This window comes from Stenella coeruleoalba, assembly GCF_951394435.1.
Source record: "Stenella coeruleoalba genome assembly, chromosome: 6".
Taxonomy (NCBI): domain Eukaryota; kingdom Metazoa; phylum Chordata; class Mammalia; order Artiodactyla; family Delphinidae; genus Stenella; species Stenella coeruleoalba.
The window spans coordinates 75365239-75380484 of record NC_137151.1 but is presented as its reverse complement, the minus strand read 5'-3'; positions in this window follow the sequence as shown (position 1 = coordinate 75380484).

Genomic DNA, 15246 nt, shown 5'->3' with positions numbered 1-15246 from the left:
TTTAAGTTTCTTACTGTTGCTATAAACAATTACTACAAACTGAGTGGATTAACACACTTTATTGTCTCACACCTCTGAAGGTCAGAAGTCTGAAATGTGTCTACAGGGCTGTATTCCTCCTAGAGGCTTTAAGGAGAATCTGTTTCCTTGCCTTTTCCAGCTTCTGAAGGCTGCCTACATTGCTTGGCTCATGGCCCCCTTTTCCATCTTCCATGCATATCGATCTAATTTTTGTGCTCTCCTTCCATCATGCATCTTCTCTTGGACTTTACTACAGTCCTCTTTCAAGAACCCTTGTGATTACAATAAACCATCTGAAATAATCCAGGATAATCTCTCCATCTCCAGACAGTAAATTTAATCACATGCAAAGTCTCTTTTGTCATATAAGGTAATATTTTCACAAGATCTGAAGATCAGGATGTGGAAATCTTTGGGAAGGCATTATTCGGCCTACATACAGCCAGAATCTGAGCTCCCCATTCTGGGGGGACAAGATGAAAAGAAGTTCATTAAAAGGTGAAGGAATCTGAACAAAGGATAAGAAAATGCATTCATCTTCCAGGAAAGACAGTGAACTGAAAATGATGACTGATAGGTAGATGTAGAGTAGAAATGCAACCTGGTCAGGAGGGAGCCCACATGTATGGACCACGCTGGCATCAACAACGGAAAAGAAGGAAGAGTCAACATTTATTGTGCTGCCTACCCTGTGTCAGACCAATTAAATATACCCTAAACATACATCATCCCACTTAATCCTCACAGTCAATAAGTAAAGTATGTATTATACTCCCGGTTTTACAAGGGAAGAAACCTGAGCTCTGTCAATACAAGTTAATGAAGTAGTGGGTTGGCCAAAAAGTTCGTTCGGTTAACGAATACGTTGTTCAGTAAAGTTCTCGGTGAAAATAAAAAATGTCTTACTCAAAACCGAACGAACTTTTTGGCCGGCCCAATAGTAGGCCAGCATCTGTATCTAGCTCAGATTCCAAAGCTTATGTTGTATTATTTTTTTCTTAGTTCAAAACTATCAGAAAGATTTTTAAGAGAAAATCTGTCAAACTGGAATACTAAACTAGGAAGCAGATGAGGGAAACATGTTATTCTGAAAAGGAGTTGAAAGGACTGGGGATAATAAACTTGAAAGAAGGAAGACTTAGAGAAGATATGATAATGTTGTCATGGGGAAGAGGGCTAGATCAGGTGTATAAAAGTTAAAAGAGAAAGTCACACAAGCAATGTGGATTAAAGGTGTTTGAACTGCGCTGAATTGCACTGTTGAAGAAAATTGCAGAAGACTCTAGACTAGACTGAATTTTTTTCCACTATGGTCATTAATAACTTGGGCTCTGGAGTCAGAGTGCCTCTGTTTGAATACCGGCCCGACAGATCACCAGCTATGTCCTTGGGCAAGATATTTAACTTCTCTGTACCCAGATTCCTTAACTGTAAATGAGGATAAAAGTAGTACGCGACCACATAGGTTATACACATTCAATGAACTTACAGCCATCAAGGGTGTTAAAAAGTTTCTAGCAATAATAAGTGCTCCATAAATGTTCATTATTGTCATTATACCTATAGGAAGCTGAACTAAAGTACTGAGTACTAGGTACAAGGAAATATCTGGACATATGGGATTAGAAGATCTACATTACGAGAATTATTCAAACCGAAGTTAAACAGTCACACATAAAAGATGCTTCGATAAAATTCCTGCATTGTATAGAAAGTTAAGAGTAGGTCATCTTTTTTCCAAATTGTATTCCATGAAATGTAGTGAAATGACATTTTGAAAACTGTTCCATGGGTTGGGAATGAGGATATGGTAATTGGTTGAATAAGCAAAAAATACTATAAATTATATTCGACTTGAGAATTCATGTGTATTAGCGTGTGAAAGCTCTAAGTCTTACAGAAAAGAAAGCCATAAAACTTCTTTTAAAACCCTGCTTTTGGGCTTCCCTGGTGGCGCAGTGGTTGAGAGTCCCTCTGCCGATGCAGGGGACGTGGGTTCGTGCCCCGGTCCGGGAAGATCCCACATGCTGCAGAGCAGCTGGGCCCGTGAGCTATGGTCGCTGAGCCTGCGCGTCCGGAGCCTGTGCTTCGCAACGGGAGAGGCCACAACAGTGAGAGGCCCGCGTACTGCAAAAACAAACAAACAAACAAAAACCCTGCTTTTCAATTCTGTGTGTGTGTGTGTGTGTGCGTGTGTGTGTGTGTAATGTTTGTTAATATGTAGTGAAATATTCTTTGGAGCATAGTTTGTGCAATGTAAAATTAATAGACTAGATAATCTCTAAAGTACCTTCTTCCTCTAAGCTATTATGACTCTAGGGTTATATAATGTGTAATAACATGGTCTACAAGAATGTGAACTCTTAGGATATAATTCTATTTCACTACAGGTCTAGGATACACTGCCCAGAATATAACTCTATTTCACTACAGACTTAGGATACACTTCAATCCTTCAAATACTTATGCATATATAGTGGAAATTTTCCAAGAAGCATATTCCTAAATAGCAACTTCCTTTGACAAGGGTACTTTAAGATTCTGAGCAGCTGCCTTTGGTTTTTAAAACCAGTCTCAACAATAATTACCTTATGATTTAGGATCAGCCATAAAGAGATAATGGTACGTTCACTGGCAAATGACCAGATACATAAAATTCTGACCAGGAACGCTACACACTGCTTCCCAAATCTAAGAAATATATTATATAAGATATATAGAAATGTTTTGCAAAGTGGAACTATAAACTGTTCATCTATTCAAGAGTAAAACAGCATAATTACAAAAATTATATACTGAACATGAGTCAGGTCTTTTTTGCATGCACTGAACAAGAGCATGTATTTATACACAGCACTGGCACACAGTAGGTGTGCTCCCATTCTTTTATGTGAGGGAGGTATTATAATCTCTACTTTATGCTCAGCAAACTAAGGTTCAGAGAGCCAAGCTCCCCATTTGCCCATGATACTCTCGCCATCTTCACTTCCTCTCACACTCGTGCTTTCCTCCAGGTCTCTGTGCTTCCTGTATTCTCTGCTTGAATGTCTTTACCCCAGACCTTGCCTTAGCTCACTTCCTTTCACTCAGATCTCAGTTCACAGTCACCTCCTGTGAGAATCCTCCTCTAACTGCTCTTACCTGAGAGGGCCAACAATCATATTTAGTGACTACCTATTCTTTGTACTTATTATTTGAGACTATGATATTACTATCTCTCTTTTTATAAATTACATGGACCACACTATCACGTATGCTTTGTGAGAGCTGAAACCTTGTCTGAGATGGTTCACTGCTATATTCTCTGTTCCTAGAACAACACTTAACCCATAGTTGGTTCTCAACAAATATTCTTTTAGTTAATGAAAGAAGTAATCTGCCATTTTGATTAAAAGCAGGGGAAAAAAAAAACCACTTTCCATAGAAAACTTATTTTAATTTCAATATACCTCAGATCCACTAATAAAACTGTTACGTTTTCACTTTGTTTTTCTGATTATTGATAAGGATGGTGCATGCATGACAACAATAAAACTGCTCAAGGAGCGTTGGCAGACTCAGGCCTCATTGCCATAAATGGTATTTAAACCAGTAGAAAAAAACTGGAGCCTCTCCAAATAACTGACAACACAATGCAATATCATGGAAAACAACTGCCAAGTGAAATCACTAATCAATGCAAAAATTGTCCCAACAAAAATGATCTTGGGAGAACTGTTCAAAGAATACACAAATCTATTAATAACATTTGTTAGGCCAGAATAAAATACGTCATATGTGTTTTCTGATGGACGGATCATGTGAGTCAGATCACAGGAATGTATGTCAATGGTATTCTGAAAATATTACCATTACACTACATCAGTACTTACTATTACTGCCAGTAGATCCCAGACTATCATGAGTTTTAGCTCCATAAATCTTCTCAGGACCTGATAGTCTCTGAATTAACTACACTCCAAGGTTTTTTTTCTTTTTAGTTTTGACCCCTTCATCCATTTCTCCCAACCCTATCCCTCACCACCAATCTGTTTTCTGTATCTAGGAGCTTGTTTTTAGTTTCTTCTTTAAATTTTCTTGTTCATTCTTTAGATTCCCCATATAAGAGAGATCATATGCTATTTGTTTTTCTCTGACTTACTTAACTTAGCATAATACCCTTGAGGTCCATCCATGTTGTCACAAATGGCAAGACTTGCACTCTTCCCGTGGCTGAATAATATTCCATTGTGTATATATACCACAGTTTCTTTATCCATTCATCCATCGGTGGACACTTCAGTTGTTTCCGTATCTTAGGTTATTGTAAATAATGCTGCAATGAAGATGGGGGTTCATATATCATTCTGAGTTACTGTTTTCTTCAGATAAATACCCAGAAGTAGAATTATTGGATCACGAGGTAGTTCTATTTTTAGTTTTTTGAGGAATCTCCATACCATTTCCCATAGTGGTGGCACCAATTCACATTCCCACCAACGATGCACAAGGGTTCCCTTTTCTCCACATCCTTGACAACACTTTTTTTTTTTGGCGGTATGCGGGCCTTTCACTGTTGTGGCCTCTCCCGTTGCAGAGCACAGGCTCCGGACGCGCAGGCTCCACGGCATGTGGGATCTTCCCGGACCGGGGCACAAACCCATGTCCCCTGCATTGGCAGGCGGACTCTCAACCACTGTGCCACCAGGGAAGCCCAACACTTACTTTTTGTCTTTTGATTAATAACCATTCTAACAGGTGTGAGGTAATATCTCATTGTAGTTTTGATTTGTACTTTCTTGATGATTAATGATGTTGAACATCTTTTCATCTATCTGTTGGCCATCTGTATGTCTTTAGAAAAATGTCTGTTCAGATTTTCAGCTCATTTTTTAATTTATTTTTTTGCTATTGAGTTATATGAGTTCTTCATGTATTTTGCATATTAGCCCCTCATCAGATATATGAATTGCAAATATTTTCTCCCATTCAGTAGGTTGCCTTTTCATTTTGCTGATTTCCTTTGCTGTGCAGAGCTTTTTAGTTTGATGTCCCACTTGCTTATTTTTGCTTTTGTTGCTTTTGCTTTTGGTGTCAGACTCAAAAAAGCATTGCCAAGACCTATGCCAAGTAGTTTACTGCCTATATATTCTTCTAGGACTTTTACGGCTTCGGGTCTTACATTCAAGTGTTTAATCAATTTTGAGTTAATTTTTGTGTATGGTACAAGATAGTGGTTGAGTTTCATTCTTTTGCATGTGGCTGTCCAGTTTTCCCAATATCATTTATTGAAGAGACTGTCCTTTCCCCATTGTATATTCTTGGCTCCTTTGTAGTAAATTAATTTTGACCATATATGTATGGATTTATTTCTGGGCTTTCTATTCTGTTCCAATCTGTGTGTCTGTTGTATATAATATCATGTCATCTGCAAATAATGACAGTTTTACTGCCTCTTTTCCAATTTGGATGCCTTTTATTTCTTTTTCATACCTTCTTCTGGCTAGGATTTCTAGTACTATGTTGAATAAAAGTGGCGAGACTGGACATTCTTGTCTTGTTCCTGATCTTAGAGGAAATGCTTTCATCTTTTCACCATTAAGTATGACGTTAGCTGTGTGCTTGTCATATGTAGCCTGTATTATATTGAGGTACATTCTCTCCACACCTACTTTGTTGATAGTTTTTATGATAAAATTGATGTTGAATTTTGTCAAAAGCTTTTTTTGCACTTATTGAGATGATCATGTGATTTTTATTCTTCACTTTGCTGATGTGGTGAAAACCGTAATTTTTAAAAAATTCTTATAATCTTAATTAAACATGGACTTCTTACAAAATGGCCAGAAATAGGTTACTTAGAGACTATTAACTAAGATTAGGACTATTTTCCACAAGGTCAGTGGCAAAATGGCTCTAGGAAATTTTGCAACTCTAATTTACAAGTAAACCAGGTAGTAAAAGACCCTACAGCCCAGTTTCCACCATTGTAATTGGAGCACACTCCTCAATTTGACTGAAAGATATGGTTAAAAGGATCCTCATATTTCTTCTAGTCTCATATGGAAGTAAGCCTAAATTTTTTCCCACAGACTGGAGAACTAGACATGTTCCTTTATTCCCAATGACAACAGTTCTGATCTGTGCTCCTAACAAGCAGGAAAGTCAGTCACTGGACCAGGACCAGAGGGTCTTTAGGCCTCATTTACTACAACCTCTTCCTTTTGTGAATGTGGAAACTAGATGTCAGAGTTTTGCAACATACTGAGGGCCACACAGTGGTAAGAGACAGAGATGAGAGCACTCAAATCCAGACCCCCTAACTTCACAACAGCTCCCTCTCCACTGGTTCACACCACCCTCCTCTGCACTTCTAGGATTCTTCATGTCATCCTTCCTCTTAATTCCTTCCTTTATCTGTCTTTGGAAGAAAAGGTCCTTAAAACCAACTGAAGTACTATTATTTCATTCTAAATTTACATTCACTTGTTAAGTTCACCTTATGATCCATACCCAGCTACGTTCAGTTCTGTTGCTTTATCAGTGCCTAATCCACTGATAACCTTAAATTATTCCCTTACCAATCCACAGAACTATTAATCATATCTTCTTGGCTTAAATCTCAAATCAACTTGTACTGCATTTATTTGTGTGAGTCTATTTTTCAAGGTCAGCTTAGGCACTTGTAATTTGAGACTGGCCCTAGAAAACATTCAAATGGCCTAGCCATAACCTTGGAAAACATGATTTAAATGCTGATAGAAGCATCTTGACTAACAGGTGCAGTTGAAATAAATGCCTTTATGAACTACATCCTACTACATCCTAGTAATGGACTTCCTGCATCTTAAGAGCTGCATTTTCCATTTCCATAATCATCATGCTGCTAGTGTCATAGGAAATTAGTGTGTGCTTACCTTGCTATCTGTCCTTTATGGTTATTATATTATTGTTAAAATAAACTAATGATTGAATTGACAGAACAAGACCACAACTAAATGGCTTTCATAGAGAAACTTTTAATAATTTCATAGGAACTAAAATCAGTCATTTTTATAAAACTAAAGACTCTTTGAAGAATAAAATTGCTTTATTGCTTTTTCCTCATAAAAAAGCATGTGGTTAAGAGGGATTCATTGTGGGTGTGATGATGTCTGAAGATGTCATAATCAAGATTGATTTAGACCAATATAACCTTAGTGAAGATGTGTAACTGCTATCATAAGACTGGCATCAATATATCAGTCTCTGAACCACTAAAAAAAACTACTTTGTGAACAAGCGTATAAATTTTTTATTGACATAACCCCATTGCTGAAATATGAATTTGAATTATGACATGTTCTGTACTTAAAAGTACTAACTTGGTAATCAAAATCATAATAGAATTGGCTAACAATCAGGAAAGTTCAGTAATACATATGAATTATCTATTCTTTTTCTAGTCAGCAACACCTATCAGTAATTCTGCTTTGATAAAGAAATCTCAAGCACCGAAGCCAGACCAGCTTGAATTCCAATTCCAGCAACCCTACGTATTAGCTGTGTAATCTAGAACAAGTCACTCAACATAAGTCAGTCTCACTTATATCATAAATTACATAGAATAATATTTTCTACTTCTGAACACTGTGGTGCAAATAAAACACCTTTAACATTAACAGTACCTACTAAGTGATCAGCAAAGGTTAGTCCATAGTCTTAATAAGGTATTAATTTTATTATCTCAGGTTATATTAGAATTACCATTATGGCATGCACAAATTATCACTTAAAAACCTTTCTTTGAAGATCAGTTGGTTCCAAATATGTAATAATTTGGGTCATCATTGTATACAATATAAATGATTATTATAATGAAGATATGCAGAAATATCCTATAAATATATATTGAAGATAAAGTAGTTCTAAATGGCATAACTTACTACCAACTACAAATTACAGTAAAATGTTTTCTTGCTCATCTTTTTGATTCCCCTAGAAAAATATATTATTATAACAATGGCTGACTACAAGAATATTCATAGCAAATTTATTCAAAAAATCCCAAACTGGAAACAATCCAAATAACCATCAGTAAGAGAATGGATAAACAAATCATGATATATTCGTATACTAGAATAGTACACAGCAATAAAAAGAATGAATTACTGATATACACAACAACATATATGGATATCAAAATCACTATGGGTGAAAGATGCCATGCACAAAAAGGTACATAAAATACAATTCCACTCATATGAAGTTTGAAGAAAGCAGAAGTAATCTATAGTGGTACAAGTTAGAATAGTGCTACTTCTGCAGAGCAGGAATGCAGGGGTGTGAAGGAATCTTCTAGGGTAGTATAAATGTTCTGTGTCTTGATATGGGTGATGTTTTCCTATGTTTATACATAAGTAAAATTCCTCAAGCTTTACATTAAGATTTAGGCACTTCATCATATGTAAATTTTATCTCAAAAAGTAAATATAAAAATATAATAACTGAGACCTGACAACTAGACTGCCTATACATAGTGTTTTCACGTCTTATTTATTCTAAGACTTCCACTTGTGACTGCGATGGACCACCAAAGACTGGATTTACCCTCTCACCTGAAACAACTAAAAGTCCAGACAAAATATGAACATCATTAGTATATGACAGTGTTTCCCAAAACTTTGGAAGCAAAAGAAGCAAGTCCTACAACTGTCTAGATTACTGACTGGAGTTTTTAGACTGCAGCAAAGGGAAGGATAATCCAGGTAGAACTCAGTGGGTTCTCTGAGTTGAGATGGAACTGAAAGCCTGGGAAGACCGAGACAGTTAAGAGTGTGCAGAACAGAGTATCAAAAGGAAAGAGCACTCCACAGTATGGGAAGTCCAAAGATCTGTATAGTACCTCCTTGGGTTTTCATTTGATTAATGATCAGTGCATGTACGTGAGATAACTACTCAAGGCTGGGGTAAGAATTACCTGAAGTATTGGAAGGAATGATAATTACATTAAATGTAAATAATCTAAAGACACAAAATAAAAGGCAAAAATTCTCAGACTGGTTTAAAAACAAAGTAATACCCAAATATATGCTACCTACAAGAATCCCATTTTAAATATAAGGACACAGATTGGTTCAAAATAGAACAATGGAAAGACATATACCGTGCTAACAGTAATAAAAGAAAGTTGGAGTAACTCTTAATATAAAGCGAAGTAAATTTCAGATCAAAGAATATTACCAGGGATAAAGATTATTTCATAAAAACAAAAGGAATAATTCATCAAGAGGATATAATAATAATTTGTATGCACGTAATAACAGAGCTTCAAAATACATGAAATAAAAATTTACCGAAATAAAGGGAGAAATAGACAAAAGCACAATCACAGTTGGAATCTTTAACATACCAGTTTCAATAAACGATACAAGAACTAGAGAAATAAAACCAGTAAGGTAGAGTATCAACCACTTTAATCTATCTGACATTTATAGACTATTACCACTTAACAATTGCAGAATACACATTCCTTTCAAATGCACAGGGAATGAGTACCAAGACAGACAACAGCAGGGCTATAAACAAGTCTATAGATTTCAAAAGACTAAAACCTTACAGAGAATGTTCTCTGACCACAACAAATTAAACTAGAATCAACAAAAACAAAAGCAACAATTACATAGAAATTAAATAAATCACCTCTTTGAACCCATGGATCAAAAAATTATGAAGAAAACTAGAAAATATTTTGAACTAAATGATATTTAAAGCATCACATATCAAAATTTGTGGGATGTAGCTAAAGTAGTACTTAGAGAGGTACTTAAAGCATTATTTTTTTTTTTTTTTTTTTTTTGCGGTACGCAGGCCTTTAACTGTTGTGGCCTCTCCCATTGCGGAGCACAGGCTCCGGACGCGCAGGCTCAGCGGCCATGGCTCACGGGCCCAGCCGCTCCGCGGCATGTGACATCTTCCCAGGCCGGGGCACGAACCCGTGTCCCCTGCATCGGCAGGCGGACTCTCAATCACTGAGCCACCAGGGAAGCCCTTAAAGCATTATTGATTGATGATATTAGACAACAAGAAAGTTCTCAAATCCAGTATTTAAATTTTCAATTTACGAAACTGGAAAAGGAATGGTAAATTAAATTCAAAATAAGAAGAAAATAAAAATATGGGCAGAAATAAGTAAAATATAAAACAAAGATAATAAAGAAAATCAATGAAACCCAAAATTCATCCTTTGAAAAGATTAATACTTTTAATCAACCTCTAGCCAGATTGAGGAAAGTGAGAGAGAGAGGACACACAAATTCCTAATATCAGGAGTAAAAGAGGGAACATGACTATATATCCTACGGACATTAAGAGGATTATAAGGGAGTATTATGTACAACTTTATGTCAATAAACTATAAAGTTTAAATGAAATAAACAAATTCCATGAAAGATAAAAACTATCAAAGCTTACTGAATTAAAAATAGATGTCGAGGGCTTCCCTGGTGGCACAGTGGTTGAGAGTCCGCCTGCCGATACAGGGGACACGGGTTCGTGCCCCGGTCTGGGAAGATGTCACATGCCACAGAGCGGCTAGGCCCGTGAGCCATGGCCGCTGAGCCTGCACGTCCAGAGCCTGTGCTCCGCAACGGGAGAGGCCACAACAGTGAGAGGCCCGCGTACCACAAAAAAAAAAAAAAAAAAAAAAGATATCGACATGGTCTTATGTCAATTAGAGAATAGAACCTGTAGTTTAAAAATGTTCCCTTTCAGCCTTTTTGGCCTTTTCAACTTCTCTCATGGGAGGCAGACTCTGCCAGTAATGAAGAAAGGAACAGAAGACGGTTGCTGAGGGGCAACCAATAGTGTGTTGCCATATCTCCCCCATGATACTCAACATCAAACCTCCCTAAAATCTTTTCTCTGCCTTTCAAAAGCCCGCTTGCCTATATTGCGATGTATGTATTAGGTTGGCCAAAAAGTTCATTCGGGCTTTTCTATAACATCTTACGAAAAATCCAAACTTTTTGGCCAACCCAATATTTAGGAGAAACAAGGAGAAAGGAAAGAAGAAAATGATTACTCTCTACCCAAGCCCAAAATGGGATAGTATTATCTGACTTTTCTATTTATATTAGGGTTCTCTCTTTTACCTTTCTCAATTTGTTTGATAATCTGGTAGCATTGGCTTGCCTTTTGACAATGTCTTCTACAATTATCCTCAATGCTTCACCACGTAATGGGTAGAATTGACATCTCTGAAGTGAGACTGCCAGGTTCAAACCATGGCCTTACCACTTAACCCTTAGTTGTGTCAGTTTGAGTAATTCTTAACACTCTTTGTTCCAGACTTCTCACGTGTAAAATAAGTACGATTTTGTCAATATTATTTTCATCCTAGAGTTATGAAGATTAAATGAGTTAATGCGTATGAAGCATTTTGAATAGTAAATACTAGGTACACATTAGCTACCAATACTATTACTATTATTAATCCTGATCAAAGGGCAAACGAACCCTTGGTAATTTTGTGACACCAAGGGAAAGGCTATTGATAGTACAACTGAAATCATTTTTGGAGCCATTTAGTTGTCTGGTTGGCTAACTAACAAACAGCCTTTCCCCATGTTTTTTCTTAATTTTCAAAGACATCTTGCATCCCTTTTCTACTAAGTATCAGTACAAGAATACTGCATTCTTTTTTCAGCTGCTGGTAAGGAGAATACTTCCCCTTATGTTAGAAATGTCCTAGCCAGCGGCTGACAGTATTCCTAGGTGAGGAGTGTATTTTATGACTTCTTTATGGTGTTCTCTGAAAATTAACAAGGTGACTACATTAAAATGTTTATTAGTGTGTTTATGCTTTGGCACTCCTTTTAGACTTTAATTTCCAAGAGGGGTAATGATTGGGAGAAAGGTTCCATATAAACAGATAATGTGAGTGGCAAAGGAAACTGATATGTATTTTAATAGAATGCAGATGTCCTGAGCACTGTGGAAATGCTGCCTCTGGCATGATCATAAAATGTTAGAGTCCAGAGATTTCTTGGATTATAAAATTTTGTAGCTGGACCATATCTATGAGGTTGTTTTTGCTTATTCCTCATTTTACAGGTGTGGAAAGAAACCAAGGCAAAGAGAAGTTCAGTAGCTTATTCAAAGTCAGATCTCAGAACAAGTTCTTGGGCCTCTTGACTCACAGTCCAATTTTTCTTCCCACACTATGCTAGTTTTCCTCTCTTGTTGATTTTCCTTCCCTGAATATAGTTCCTAAGCTTGCAGCTGAATTTACTTTTCCATGACTCAAACAGACTTTCATTCAGAAGTGTTTCCATTAATCACTGAAAATAGTTGATTGAGACTTAATCCAAATGTTACTGTTTAAACTATTTTGCATTTTCCTAACTAAGCCCCCTTCCTTTCAAAAGTCAGAACTCCAAGTTACTTATAAGATTTATAATAGACTGTCTCCACAATTTATTAGTGCATAACTAAGACATCAATAAGTAACCAAAGAAGTATGTGAGATTTCTATCAACAATTATCTCCTTAAGGAGAACTGGAAATTCTATTTCTCAAAGAGCCTGAGTTCAATTACCCTGCTTTCAACTGAGAGAGTAATCAGGACAGGTTACTTGCACGACTTAATCTATTTAACTCCATAAATTAATTTTATATATGGTCAACCCTAAGGCAAGTCATTCAGCCCGGAAAACCTTTGATAAAGAGATTTTAGGAAACTACACCTCTTCATAGGATCAAACTACTACAGACTGAAGACTTCTCCAGAACGTGTAGAATATGCCTCCTTAGAAAACACATCTAATACACTAAATTAACAGGGGGAAAAGTAAACAAACCAGTATCATACTCAATGTTCTTAACTAAAAAATATTTATTCACATATGGAGCACACTATGGTTAAAGGCCTAAAATTAAGGTCGAAGGTTATGTGCTGCCTTGATACCTGGTGAAGTTGGGAGGGCCTCAAATGGCCTACACGAAGGAGCTCCTCCTCACTCTGCTCCCAAGGATAAGTCCCCCTACCCAAACAATCCTCCTTATCAAACAGACCAAGTACAGTCCTTGTTTATCCTTGAGTAGCAGTTTCAGTTCCCTAACAGCCTGCAGAATTATTCAAAGAAGAAATCACACCCTCCTGTGGGAACCAGGGAGCACCTTTGCTACTGTTATCGTGAAACCTGCCTACCACAGCTCCTGGTTGTTCACTCTGTCCCCAAGGATAAGCCTCACGTAGCCCAGCACAGTGTGCCGTGGCCTTCTCCCCCAGGTTGTGAGTACGTTTGACAGTAAACTGCTGTGATTTGTGCAGTGTTGGGCGTCATGTGTTCAGCTTTTGCCATAACCCTAGGGCTGGAATCCTCCAACTATGGGGTGAATAGGGGGTGACTGAAATACACACATGAATGATCCTGCTTTGCTGCAGGTGAACTCAGCTGAAAGAGGGGCGCCCAGTGGGCTGGTCCTATTTTACACTGTCTGCATTACTTATTTAAACATACTTGGACCAGATACTGCCTTTAATGTATGAAACCACTAAAATTACAGAACAAACCTTTTATAATTCTCTTCCTTTTTCTGTGGGTGGCCAGCTATTTTCCATTTCAAACAACAACATGAACCAAGGAAATGAATGAAATACTGAATGAGATTGCATTAAAAAAAAGTGACAGGTGTTAAACACTCTACTGGATGTGCTTCATTATTATCTAAAAAAGGACAGATTATCATTTTTAATTTAATGCAAGAAAAAGAATAGTAAATAATTTCACATGGATTTTTAAGACTATGATTATACCATAATGACAAGATAATTTTTACGAAACACTTATAGCAGATTTACAGGTTAAGATGGTAGACTTAAAAACAGATTTATATCCCTTACCTCCTGAAGACTCACTGAAATAACAGTAAAGGAATAAATATAGTATAAACTGACAACAGCAATAAAGATTGAGAAATGGGACCATGAGATCAAAACTGATTTTAATGAATATAAAAAGTGAATGACTGCATACTGACCACCAAGGCAGAGCAGAAGTTACAGTCTGGAAAATGAGCCAAGGTCTGGAAAGTGACCCAGAGAAGGTGGAAACTCAGAACCAACAAGTCAGAGAGAGACAGGGAGAAACATACAAGTAAGCAGAAATGAGGACAAAAAATGGGGGGATTATTTATGGGTCTACAAAAAGGATATTATGACCCCACACTCACTTTCAACTTACAGGGCATGATATAACTGGCAATGAAGCAAAAGAATTATACCTCTGTATGGTTGTGTCTATGTCTTTTGAATTAATCCTTTCTGGGATGTGACATACACCTTCAATCTAAAATTTCTTTTAATCTCAAATAAGCTCTTTCATTTTTTGTAATATTTTACCTTCCAGTAGATATTGGTCACTTGTAGCTGTTTAACATCTTGTAACACTATCACTGAATATTGGTAATTCTTCACAGTGTGATTTCCACCCTCCAAGTTAGAAACCAGAATATTCAGAGAGGGAATTGATCTGGCAGACATGGTATTAGAGACGTCACATTCTCAGGGCATAGTAAGGCAGAGATTCTTTCACTCCCAGTCTTAAGTAGTGGTGCCATTTGCACCACAGAAGCCCCTTTGTGTTTAAGCATGAGGCTTAGCTGTGGAGCTTCAGAAAATGGTCATGAGTGGCAAAGTTGCCAGTGGTTAATGCAGTTACGTTTTTGCTAGAGAAGCTCCCAAGTTTTCCTTGGGCACTATGTTTACCCCCATAGCTTCACAGGCTAGCTCTCCAGCCATATTGCACAGATTCTGCCAAATGTTTTAATAACTGCTCTTACTTCAGCTAGCCAGAGTGAATTCTGTTGTTTGCAAGAAGAAGCTTGACCAACATGTTTCCATATAATCTATTTTTCCTTATGACAATCTTACCATTGGAATATATGTTCTTCTAGATCATTCTTTTTTTAAATCAATATAATCACAATTTTATTTCCTTGTACTTGTGTACTTTGTTAAGATTTTACATTTCTTAAATTATTCCAGAAAATGAACTTGGTTGTCATCTTTATTTTTTGATTCCTCTGTTACTATTTAAAATGTTGAAATTATGTTTTCTGTCCAAAATGCCTTATGGTCTCTAATCATAGTATCTTAAAAGTATATAGGACACTTAAGTGAATATGTTTCCCCAAAGGGGGTGGCCAAGATGGCAGAGTAAGAAAACTCTGAGCTCACTTCCGCCCCCAGAACACCAAAATTAC